Here is a 12,440-nt window from a genome sequence, read left to right on the forward strand (position 1 = left end):
AATGAAGCATTTTATGAATGCAGTACACCTTACATCCAAACTTAAATCCGTGGACCAATGAAGATCATATGGGATTCAGATAAAGGCACTTATATTATTAAACTGTAAGTCAAGTTAGCATGGTACTTCACTAATCTTTAATTGTTGAAAATAAATATTCCAAGGAATAAGCACAGTGACGCTCAATAAGCACAGTGACCGATCTGGAGAGTTCAAATAACAAAACAGCTTCATATCATCTGCGAACATTAAAATCCTTGAAGGCTGAATAACTGATACAAGATCATTCATGTTAAGAACGAACAGCAATGGACCAAAACAAGCAGCTATACATCCCTGGAAAGAATATTATTAAAGTAAACTTTCTGTGTGCTGTCTTGTAAATAAGAAGCTGTCCAATTCAAAAGAATAGATGGGAAACCCATCCTGTCAAGTTTAAACAGTAGTAAATCATGCACAACAGTATCGAAAGCCTTACTAAAACCAGTGTTAATTACATGTGTTTGAAATCTGTTTACAAAACCATCTTATGCATGACATGTCAGTTCTAATATGTTGGTCAAAGTCGACCTCCCCTGAACAAAGTCGTGTTGTTAACCATAAATATGCAAGAATTTGTGACGAATGCAAAGGATGGATATATTTTAATGGCGCAAGATATTGGCAATCAATATGTGCGATGTAGAAATTGTTGTTAACTTTAGCCCAGAGACACAAGGTGTAAAAAACCAAAAGATTCTTCATTTCGAGTAACAACTTGTCTTTTACTGTAAACAAAGCCTTTTGGGCTTAAAAGAAGTTTAGAGTTTTTGCGTTGAAGGGCCATTCTTTTCCACAAACCAAGTTCATAAGTACTTCCTCGAGTACTAAATGCGCCCTTTATAGGCCCAAGTATTTGAATCGAATCGAATGGAATTGAAAAATGATATGATATGATAAGATATCAAGATATGATAAAGGTTACAACGGATGTACATTTACTGCTCCAACGCCTCAGGATAAACGTAAAATTCTTCGAATCACCTCAAATTTGTGCATGTGTACTGCTAAAAATAAGGATTTGGCCTCGGTTACTGCAAGTAAATCCGTTGGTTGACTTATTTTTATGAGTGAAATTTCGAAAACTCAAGAAAAAACACCAAAACGCACCGTTATGCAGAACTTAGAGCAAATGTTTGTTGTTTGTAGCAGTGAGTGGTATCGGTTAGATAAGACCTTCCTTCAGCCAATATTTCAGTGGTTCTCGGTGAACCGCAGTGTATATGGAAGCTGTATCCAAATATTGTCCGATATGAACCATACTTGGTACGTATAGTGAAAAGTCTACGATTGTGCCAGAATCGGTTGAAAAATGAGGCTTTTATTGCCTCTATACCTTAAATCGGTAGATCGGTCTCTATGGTGGCTATACCAAGATATGAACCGATCTGAACTATATTCAGCACAGGTATCAAGGAACTTAATAAAACGAGTTGTGCCAAATTTCAGCGAAGTCAGATATAAAATGCGGGTTTTATTACCCGTATACCTTAAATCGAGATATCGGTCTATATGGGGCTATATTATGATATAGACCGATCTGAACCATATTCGGCACAGATATCAAATTCGGCTTTTATTGCCCTTATGCCTTAAATCGGAAGATCAGTCCCTATGGGGTCCAAGGTCGTAGCCATAATTTTATTTTGGAGGGGGCCAACGCCCCATTTTTTCAAAATGGAAAAATTTATAATACTTTTCTGTGTGTTTGTTTTGGTCAATTGGTTTCAAATTTTTCAAAAAATAAATTTCGGCCACGTATGTTCTAAATCAGTTCATTACCTGATATAGCTTCCATATAAACTGATCTGGGATGTTGACTTCTTAAGCCGCTAGAGGGCGTAATTATTAACCGATTTGACTTAAATGACGTGGTTTGTTTTGACTTCCATAAATTTTGCCAAGTATGGTAATCGGTTCACAACCTGATATAGCCCCCATGTAAACCGATTTCGTATCTTGACTTCTTTAGCCGCTAGAGGGCGCAATTAATATCCGATTTGGCTGAAATTTAGCATGAACTAGTTTGTTTAGACTTCCAACAACTGTACCAAGTGAGGTCTTGATGACAGACTGCCACTTAAACCTAACCTAACCTAAGGTCTTAATCAGTTCACAACCTGAAATAGCTCCCATGTAAACCCAATTCGGCGCAGTTCTTATCCGGTTTGGCCGAAATTTTGCATAATGAATTCCACTTTGATCGCCAACACCCATACCAAGTACGGCCTCAATCAGTTCATAATTAGGTATAGCTGAAATAGCATAGCAGTTCTTATCCATTATCCTTTTTTTGTCTGTAAAGAGATATCGGCCATAGAACTTGACAAATGCGATCCATGGTGGAGGGTATACAAGATTCTTGCTTGTTTTTTATGTAGTGACGACCAACCTTGACAGTTACAGAACTGCCATTAATGTAAATATTCTTGTGAATCATTTGCAACGTAGCTCAAAAAAGTACCTAACGACATCGTTAAAGGCATCACAATTGGAGAAAACCTCCCAAGTGTATAGCAGTTTCGGCAGGATGTATATCTTGGACAAGGGCATTCTTATGGACAACAGGGTAAAATGTCGACTCATTTCGTAAAAGTTCCGTAAAACGCCATAGGTCTTGCCCGCTGCCGAACTGATATGATTCTTTCGTGAAAGTCTATCATCAAATTCCAACCCAAGATTTATTGGAAATGAAACAATATCAATAGGAGCATCAGCAATTATCACACCAAGATTGGGACACATTGTTACTCAATTTCTGCCAATCATAAGGCACTTCGACTTTGATGGATTTAAAATAAGTCAATTGGAGATTGCTCCCGTATTTATCGTATACAAGTCACTATTAAGGCGAAGTACGCTGTGGATCAGCCTCTCCGTCGAAAAGCTCATATACAACTGTATGTCGCATAGTGGGTCAATCGGCGAAAAAATTGGAAATAAGTCCACAAATTTTTATCAGTTGATCTGAACAATAAAAAAAATTTTCTAGACTTTTGTAGAGGAGGACATAGGCTTTCAGTAAAATTACATTATTGGTATTTATCCTTAATACAGAATGAGATACAGGGTGTCAAAGTTGACCTATTTGCACTTCTACAACCTTTAAGACGCTATAACTATTGATCTACTCAACCGATTTGCATGATTCAGAAATCTGAAGAAAGAGGAAAATCTTAAAAAAATGTATACACAACTATGCCCAAGGGCATCGTTAGCGAGATATGAATAGTTTAATTATAAAATATCAAAATTTTGCCTTGGTATTTTCAGAGCTTTTTTATAACTTCGTCAATTTGTAAGCCATATACTAGAAATTTTAACTAAATTGTGCCAGTAGGATACTGAAAAAAGGTTGGTCGAAAATCTAAGACTTTTCCTTATTTGTGGGATTTTGGCAAAACTTTTAAAGATTCTACTTTCGGACCCATCATCATAGGATCGGGGTATACTATTCTAGACATTCCGTTTGTAACACCTCGAAATATTCGTCTAAGACCCCATAAAGTATATATATTCTTGATCGTCTCGTCGTTCTGAATCGATCTAGCAATGTCCGTCCGTCTGTCGAAATCACGATAGAGGTCGTAAGACTAGCTCCTTGAAATATCGATGTAGATTGTTGGGAATGGCAAATGGTCCATATCGGATCAGATTTAGATACAGCTCCCATATAAACCGATCTGCACCCCTGACTTCTTAAGCCCCTTAAGCCGCAATTTTCATCCGATTTGGCTGAAATTTTGCAAGTAGTGTTTCGTTATGATATCCAATAACTGTGTTAACTACGGTGCAAATCGGTTTATAACCTGATATAGCTCCCATCCCATGTAATCCGATCTCCCTATTTAACTTTTTGAGCCTCTGGAAGCCGCAATTTTTATCCCATTGGGCTGAAATTTTGCACTTGGTGTTTTTTTATGACTTCGAACAACTAAGTACGGTCTAAATCTGAATGTTTGCATGTAGTGTTTTGTAATGACTTTCAACAACTGTGCCAAGTACGGTCCAAATCGGTCTTTAACCTTATATAGCTCCCATCAGGGACGTAGCCAGGATTTGATTTTGGGGGACCCACCCCACATTTTTTCAAAATCGAAAATTGCCAAAATTCTTGTTATTGTGAAATTGGTAAAGATACCTCAATTTTTAATTTATGAAAATTGTGCACCCAATAGCTACGGGTGAAGTCATTTAGTCATAAAGTCAGAGCTGAAATTAACACTCGTTGCTAACATAGTGCAAATATCTTTGGTTTCGAACGTTAGACAACGGCAACGGCCCTTGCTGCTGCTCTTATGCCAAGGTTCGCATTAACGACGATAAATACCCAAGAATAGAGCTGCCTTAGAAAAACTCAAGCACGAGTTAGGAATAATATATCGTAATGAAATTTGGATTGGCGACTAAAACCAGTTACAACAATTTTTCCCGTCATGTTTTGGGGGAAATTTGGTATGTCAAAAGTCGACAATTTTTTATATCCCAAAAATCAAACGAAAAATTTTTCAAATATCTTTGGAGAGAGATTTATGGGATTTGTTTTTAAGTCTTGTTTATGGCAATAATCTTTCTTCTTTTGATAGCAGGTTCTCTTACTTGCCAAAATCATTAAATTCAGCTTTCTTCGCCAAATGCCCATAAAATATTAAGAAAATAATTTTTTTGCTGTATGGGCTTAGAAATAAAAAGATTTTTTTTTTAATTCAAAATATTTGAAAAATATTGCTACTTTAATATAAATTGTCTAAATTATGAATATACGAGTATTTGCCCGGTAATTGTATCGCAATTTTAATAGCTTTAGCCTTATCCGTAAAGAAAGAACATTTTGAAAGTTTTAGTGCCTAATATACGAATTAAAAAAAAAAAAATAGTGGGCAGATAATTACTGTCAAGCTGTAACTGTATCACAATTTTGAGATCTTTAGCTCAATCCGTAAATAAAATACCATTTTGTACGTTTTAGTACCTAATTTTACAAATTTCAAAACAATCTTCTAGTCATCCGTTACATACTGCCAATATGTATCTGTATCCCTTATTTCACAGATGTAGCTAAGTCTGTAAATAAAGCACCACTTTGTACGTTTCACTACCAAAATGAACGAATATAAAAAAAACATCTAGTCGCTCGGTACATAGTGCTTAGATGTAACTGTATTCCAAATTTCAGAGCTGTAGCTTAATCCGTAAAGAAGGTGCCATATTGTACTCTTTAGTACCAAAATGTGGGAATATCAATAAAATCTTCTAGCCGTCCGGTACATACTTCCAAGATGTGCCTGTATCCCAAATTTCAGATCTTTTAGCTAAATCAATAAAGAATGTTCTAAATAGTACCAATTACACCTCTTAATTTTTTTCCACTCTTGGTACGATTTCAACATTTCATATTAGGTACAACTTATAGTATATTTGTCAAGATATCGATCGACTTTTAGCTATTTTTATACCCTCCACCATAAGATGGGGGGTATACTAATTTCGTCATTCTGTTTGTAACTACTCGAAATATTCGTCTGAGACCCCATAAAGTATATATATTCTTGATCGTCGTGAAATTTTATGTCGATCTAGCCATGTCCGTCCGTCTGCCCGTCCGTCCGTCCGTCTGTCTGTCGAAAGCACGCTAACTTCCGAAGGAGTAAAGCTAGCCGCTTGAAATTTTGCACAAATACTTCTTATTAGTGTAGGTCGGTTGGTATTGTAAATGGGCCATATCGGTCCATGTTTTGATATAGCTGCCATATAAACAGATTTTTTTTTTTTGTTATGATATCCAACAACTGTGCCAAGTATAGTTCAAATCGGTCCATAACCTGATATAGCTGCCATATAAACCGATCTTGGGTCTTGACTTCTTGAGCCTCTAGCGTGCGCAATTCTTATCCGATTGAAATGAAATTTTGCACGACGTGTTTTGTTATTATATCCAATAACTGTGCCAAGTATGGTTCAAATCGGTCCATAACCTGATATAGCTGCCATATAAACCGATCTTGGGTCTTGACTTCGTGAGCCTCTAGAGTGCGCAATTCTTATCCGATTGAAATGAAATTTTCCACGACGTGTTTTGTTATTATATCCAACAACTGTGCCAAGTATGGTTCAAATCGGTCTATAACCTGATATAGCTGCCATATAAACCGATCTTGGGTCTTGACTTCTTGAGCCTCTATAGGGCGCAATTCTTATCCGAATGGAATGGAATTTCGCACGACATGTTTTGTTATGATACCCAACAACCTTGCCAAGTATGGTTTAAATCGGTCCATAACCTGATATAGCTGCCATATAAACCGATCTTGGGTCTTGACTTCTTGAGCCTCTAGAGGGCACAATTCTTATCCGATTTGAATGAATTTTTGCACGAAGTATTTCGTTATGATATCCAACAACTGTGCCAAGTATGGTTGATCGGTCCATAACCTGATATAGCTGTCATATAAACAGATCTGGGGATTTGACTTCTTGAGCTTCTAGAGGGCGCAATTCCTATCCGATTTGGCTGAAATTTTGCATGACGTATTTTATTTTTACTTTCAACAACTGTATCAAATAAGGTTCAAATCGGTTCATAACCTGATATAGCTGCCATATAAACCGATCTGGGATCTTGACTTCTTGACCCCTAGAGGTCGCAATTATTATCCGATATGCCTGAAATTTTGTACGACGGATCCTCTCATGACCATCAACAAACGTGTTTATTATGGTCTGAATCGGTCTATAGCCCGATACAGATCCCATATAAATCGTTCTCTCTATTTTATTTCGTAAGCCCCAATGGGCGCAATTCTTATACGAATTGGCTGACATTTTACACAGGTCTCCAACATATAATTTAATTGTGGGCCGAACCGGACCATATCTTGATATCGTTTTAATAGCAGAGCAACTCTTTTCTTATATCCTTTTTTGCCTAAGAAGAGATGCCGGGAAAAGAACTCGACAAATGCGATCCATGGTGGAGGGTATATAAGATTCGGCCCGGCCGAACTTAGCACGCTTTTACTTGTTTTTTTTTTAATTTTACCCTCCTCCGTTCACCGTAAAAGTAAATACGCTATTTCGTACTTTTTGACACCAAAATTTATGACCAATTAAAAAAGTTTTTAGAGTAACCCAACATATATTTCTTAGTAGAATCTACAAGTTAAATTTCAGAGCTCCAGTTCAATCCGTAAAGAAATTACAATATGATATAGTACCAAATACGGTACTAAACGTACGTTTCTTCAGTTTCCATTACTATTTTTCATTTTTTTTTATCTACCCCCTTTATTTCGCAACAGTATTCATTTAAGCCGAATTTCGAAATTTGCATTTGCAATCCCGAAATATAAAATGCAACTCTCGGACGACATTATATGTATGTCATATACGTCAGAGTTTCCAACAGGCCATCTCTTATAACATAACACAGCAAGAATCATGCAAATATCTCTATTCTATACAATTTTATATAACCGGCAACATAAAAGTCAGTTTTTCACAATTTTTACCGCTCAGATCAACAGATAAAAAGCTGTGGACTTCACTTCACTTCACTTTAATAGTGACTTGGATAGAATAAATACATGGGCAAACGCCAACGGGCTTATTTCAAATCCATCAAAGTCCAAGTGCCTTATGATTGGCAGGAATCGAGCGACAGTGCCACCCAATCTTAGTGTGATAATTGCTGGTGCTCAAAATTGCTTCATCTTGGATTAGAGTTTTGTGATAGAATGACGTTTTAAGGAACTTATAAATGAAAATTTATTTTTAGTTTTTAGGGACAAAATTGAAAATGCATTATTTAGATATCTCTATTCGTTTTTATACCCTCCACCATAAGATGGGGGGTATACTAATTTCGTCATTCTGTTTGTAACTACTCGAAATATTCGTCTGAGACCCCATAAAGTATATATATTCTTGATCGTCGTGACATTTTATGTCGATCTACCCATGTCCGTCCGTCTGTCCGTCCGTCCGTCCATCTGTCTGTCGAAAGCACGCTAACTTCCGAAGGAGTAAAGCTAGCCGCTTGAAATTTTGCACAAATACTTCTTATTAGTGTAGGTCGGTTGGTATTGTAAATGGGCCATATCGGTCCATGTTTTGATATAGCTGCCATATAAACCGATCTTGGGTCTTGACTTCTTGAGCCTCTAGAGTGCGCGATTCTTATCCGATTTAAATGAAATTTTGCACGACGTGTTTTGCTATGATATCCAACAACTGTGCCAAGTATGGTTTAAATCGGTCCATAACCTGATATAGCTGCCATATAAACCGATCTTGGGTCTTAACTTCTTGAGCCTCTAGCGTGCGCAATTCTTATCCGATCAGAATGAAATTTTGCACGACGTGTTTTCTTATTATATCCAACAACTGTGGCAAGTATGGTTGAAATCGGTCCATAACCTGATATACCTGCCATATAAACCGATCTTGGGTCTTGACTTCTTGACCCTCTAGAGGGCGCAATTCTTATCCGAATGGAATGGAATTTCACACGACGTGTTTTGTTATGATACCCAACAACTGTGCCAAGTATGGTTTAAATCGGTCCATAACCTGATATAGCTGCCATATAAACCGATCTTGGGTCTTGACTTCTTCAGCCTCTAGAGGGCGCAATTCTTATCCAATTTGAATGAATTTTGGCACGTAGTATTTTGTTATGATATCCAACAACTGTGCCAAATATGGTTCAAATCGGTTCATAACCTGATATAGCTGTCATATAAACAGATCTTGGGACTTGACTTCTTGAGCTTCTAGAGGGCTCAATTTCTATCCAATTTGGCTGAAATTTCGCAAGCCTTTTTTATTGTTACTTTCAACAACTACGTCAAATAAAGTACAAGTCCTTTTTATACCCTCCACCATAAGATGGGGGGTATACTAATTTCGTCATTCTGTTTGTAACTACTGGAAATTTTCGTCTGAGACCCCATAAAGTATATATATTCTTGATCGTCGTGATATTTTATGTCGATCTAGCCATGTCCGTCCGTCTGTCCGTCCGTCCGTCCGTCCGTCCGTACGTCCGTCCGTCCGTCCGTCTGTCTGTCGAAAGCACGCTAACTTCCGAAGGAGTAAAGCTAGCCGCTTGAAATTTTGCACAAATACTTCTTAATAGTGTAGGTCGGTTGGTATTGTAAATGGGCCATATCGGTCCATGTTTTGACATAGCTGCCATATAAACCGATCTTGGGTCTTGACTTCTTGAGCCTCTAGAGTGCGCAATTCTTATCCGATTGGGATGAAATTTTGCACGACGTGTTTCGTTATGATATCCAACAACTGTGCCAAGTATGGTTCAAATCGGTCCATAACCTGATATAGCTGCCATATAAACCGATCTTGGGTCTTGACTTCTTGAGCCTCTAGCGTGCGCAATTCTTATCCGATCAGAATGAAATTTTGCACGACGTGTTTTGTTATTATATCCAACAACTGTGCCAAGTATGGTTGAAATCGGTCCATAACCTGATAAAGCTGCCATATAAACCGATCTTGGGTCTTGACTTCTTGAGCCTCTAGAGGGCACAATTCTTATCCGATTTGAATGAATTTTTGCACGAAGTATTTCGTTATGATATCCAACAACTGTGCCAAGTATGGTTGATCGGTCCATAACCTGATATAGATGTCATATAAACAGATCTTGGGATTTGACTTCTTGAGCTTTTAGAGGGCACAATTCCTATCCGATTTGGATGAAATTTTGCATGACCTATTTTATTTTTACTTTCAACAACTGTGTCAAATAAGGTTCAAATCGGTTTATAACCTGATATAGCTACCATATAAACCGATCTGGGATCTTGACTTCTTGACCCCTAGAGGTCGCAATTATTATCCGATATGCCTGAAATTTTGTACGACGGATCCTCTCATGACCATCAACAAACGTCTTTATTATGGTCTGAATCGGTCTATAGCCCGATACAGATCCCATATAAATCGTTCTCTCTATTTTACTTCGTGAGCCCCAATGGGCGCAATTCTTATACGAATTGGCTGAAATTTTACACAGGTCTCCAACATATAATTTAATTGTGGTCCGAACCGGACCATATCTTGATATCGTTTCAATAGCAGAGCAACTCTTTTCTTATATCCTTTTTTGCCTAAGAAGAGATGCCGGGAAAAGAACTCGACAAATGCGATCCATGGTGGAGGGTATATAAGATTCGGCCCGGCCGAACTTAGCACGGTTTTACTTGTTTTAATAAATTAATTTAATTAATTAATAAAGTACAATCCTTTTTTTTGCCTAAGAAGAGATGCCGGGAAAAGAACTGGACAAATGTGATCCATGGTGGAGGGTATATAAGACTCGGCCCGGCCGAACTTAGCACGCTTTTACTTGTTTCTTAGTATTTTTATACCCTCCACCATAAGATGGGGGGTATACTAATTTCGTCATTCTGTTTGTAACTACTCGAAATATTCGTCTGAGACCCCATAAAGTATATATATTCTTGATCGTCGTGACATTTTATGTCGATCTAGCCATGTCCGTCCGTCTGTCCGTCCGTCTGTCCGTCCGTCCGTCCGTCTGTCCGTCCGTCTGTCTGTCCGTCCGTCCGTCTGTCTGTCGAAAGCACGCTAACTTCCGAAGGAGTAAAGCTAGGCGCTTGAAATTTTGCACAAATACTTCTTATTAGTGTAGGTCGGTTGGTATTGTAAATGGGCCATATCGGTCCATGTTTTGATATAGCTGCCATATAAACCTATCTAGGGTCTTGACTTCTTGAGCCTCTAGAGTGCGCAATTCTTATCCGATTGGAATGAAATTTTGAACGACGTGTTTTCTTATAATATCCAACAACTGTGCCAAGTATGGTTGAAATCGGTTCATAACCTGATATAGCTGCCATATAAACCGATCTTGGGTCTTGACTTCTTGAGCCTCTAGAGTGCGCAATTCTTATCCGATCAGAATGAAATTTTGCACGACGTGTTTTGTTATGATATCCAACAACTGTGCCAAGTATGGTTCAAATCGGTCCATAACCTGATATAGCTGCCATATAAACCGATCTTGGGTCTTGACTTCTTGAGCCTCTAGAGTGCGCAATTCTTATCCGATTGAAATGAAATTTTGCACGACGTGTTTTGTTATTATATCCAATAACTGTGCCAAGTATGGTTGAAATCGGTCCATAACCTGATATAGCTGCCATATAAACCGATCTGGGGTCTTGACTTCTTGAGCCTCTAGAGGGCGCAATTCTTATCCGATTGGAATGGAATTTCGCACAACGTGTTTTATTATGATACCCAACAACTGTGCCAAGTATGGTTTAAATCGGTTCATAACCTGATATAGCTGCCATATAAACCGATCTTGGGTCTTGACTTCTTGAGACTCTAGAGGGCACAATCCTTATCCGATTTGAATGAGTTTTTGCACAAAGTATTTCGTCATGATATCCAACAACTGTGCCAAGTATGGTTCAAATCGGTCCATAACCTGATATAGTTGTCATATAAACAGATCTGGGGATTTGACTTCTTGAGCTTCTAGAGGCCCCAATTCCTATCCGATTTGGCTAAAATTTTGCATGACGTATTTTATTTTTATTTTCAACAACTGTATCAAATAAGGTTCAAATCGGTTCATAACCTGATATAGCTGCCATATAAACCTATCTGGGATTTTGACTTCTTGACCCCTAGAGGTCGCAATTATTATCCGATATGCCTGAAATTTTGTACGACGGATCCTCTCATGACCATCAACAAACGTGTTTATTATGTTCTGAATCGGTCTATAGCCCGATACAGATCCCATATAAATCGTTCTCTCTATTTTATTTCGTGAGCCCCAATGGGCGCAATTCTTATACGAATTGGCTGAAATTTTACACAGGTCTCCAACATATAATTTAATTGTGGTTCGAACCGGACCATATCTTGATATCGTTTTAATAGCAGAGCAACTCTTTTCTTATATCCTTTTTAGCCTAAGAAGAGATGCCGGGAAAAGAACTCGACAAATGGGATCCATGGTGGAGGGTATATAAGATTCGGCCCGGCCGAACTTAGCACGCTTTTAGTTGTTTTAATTTGAATTTTCATTTTCAAAAAAATTTCAATTTTTCCTCTATTTTTGGAATGAATGTCATGTATATGGAAATGTATTATGTGTAAAAACAACAAATGCAAGAAAAACTTAAATTTTCTGATACAGATTTATAAAAATTTAAGAAAAACAACCAATAGAGTTATCTTAGTAATAAGTGTTCTTAAAAAACCAAAAATAATTTTTGGGCGTCTGGGTTTTGGAATTTTTAAACTCGAGGGGTTTTTCCATTCTTTAAATAAAAAATTGCCTATTTTGTAGTAAATATAGCACACGTTTAAGTTTACATATTTTGTTTTAATTTCACTTA

The sequence above is a fragment of the Stomoxys calcitrans genome, chromosome 1, assembly GCF_963082655.1.
Source record: "Stomoxys calcitrans chromosome 1, idStoCalc2.1, whole genome shotgun sequence".
Classification (NCBI taxonomy): domain Eukaryota; kingdom Metazoa; phylum Arthropoda; class Insecta; order Diptera; family Muscidae; genus Stomoxys; species Stomoxys calcitrans.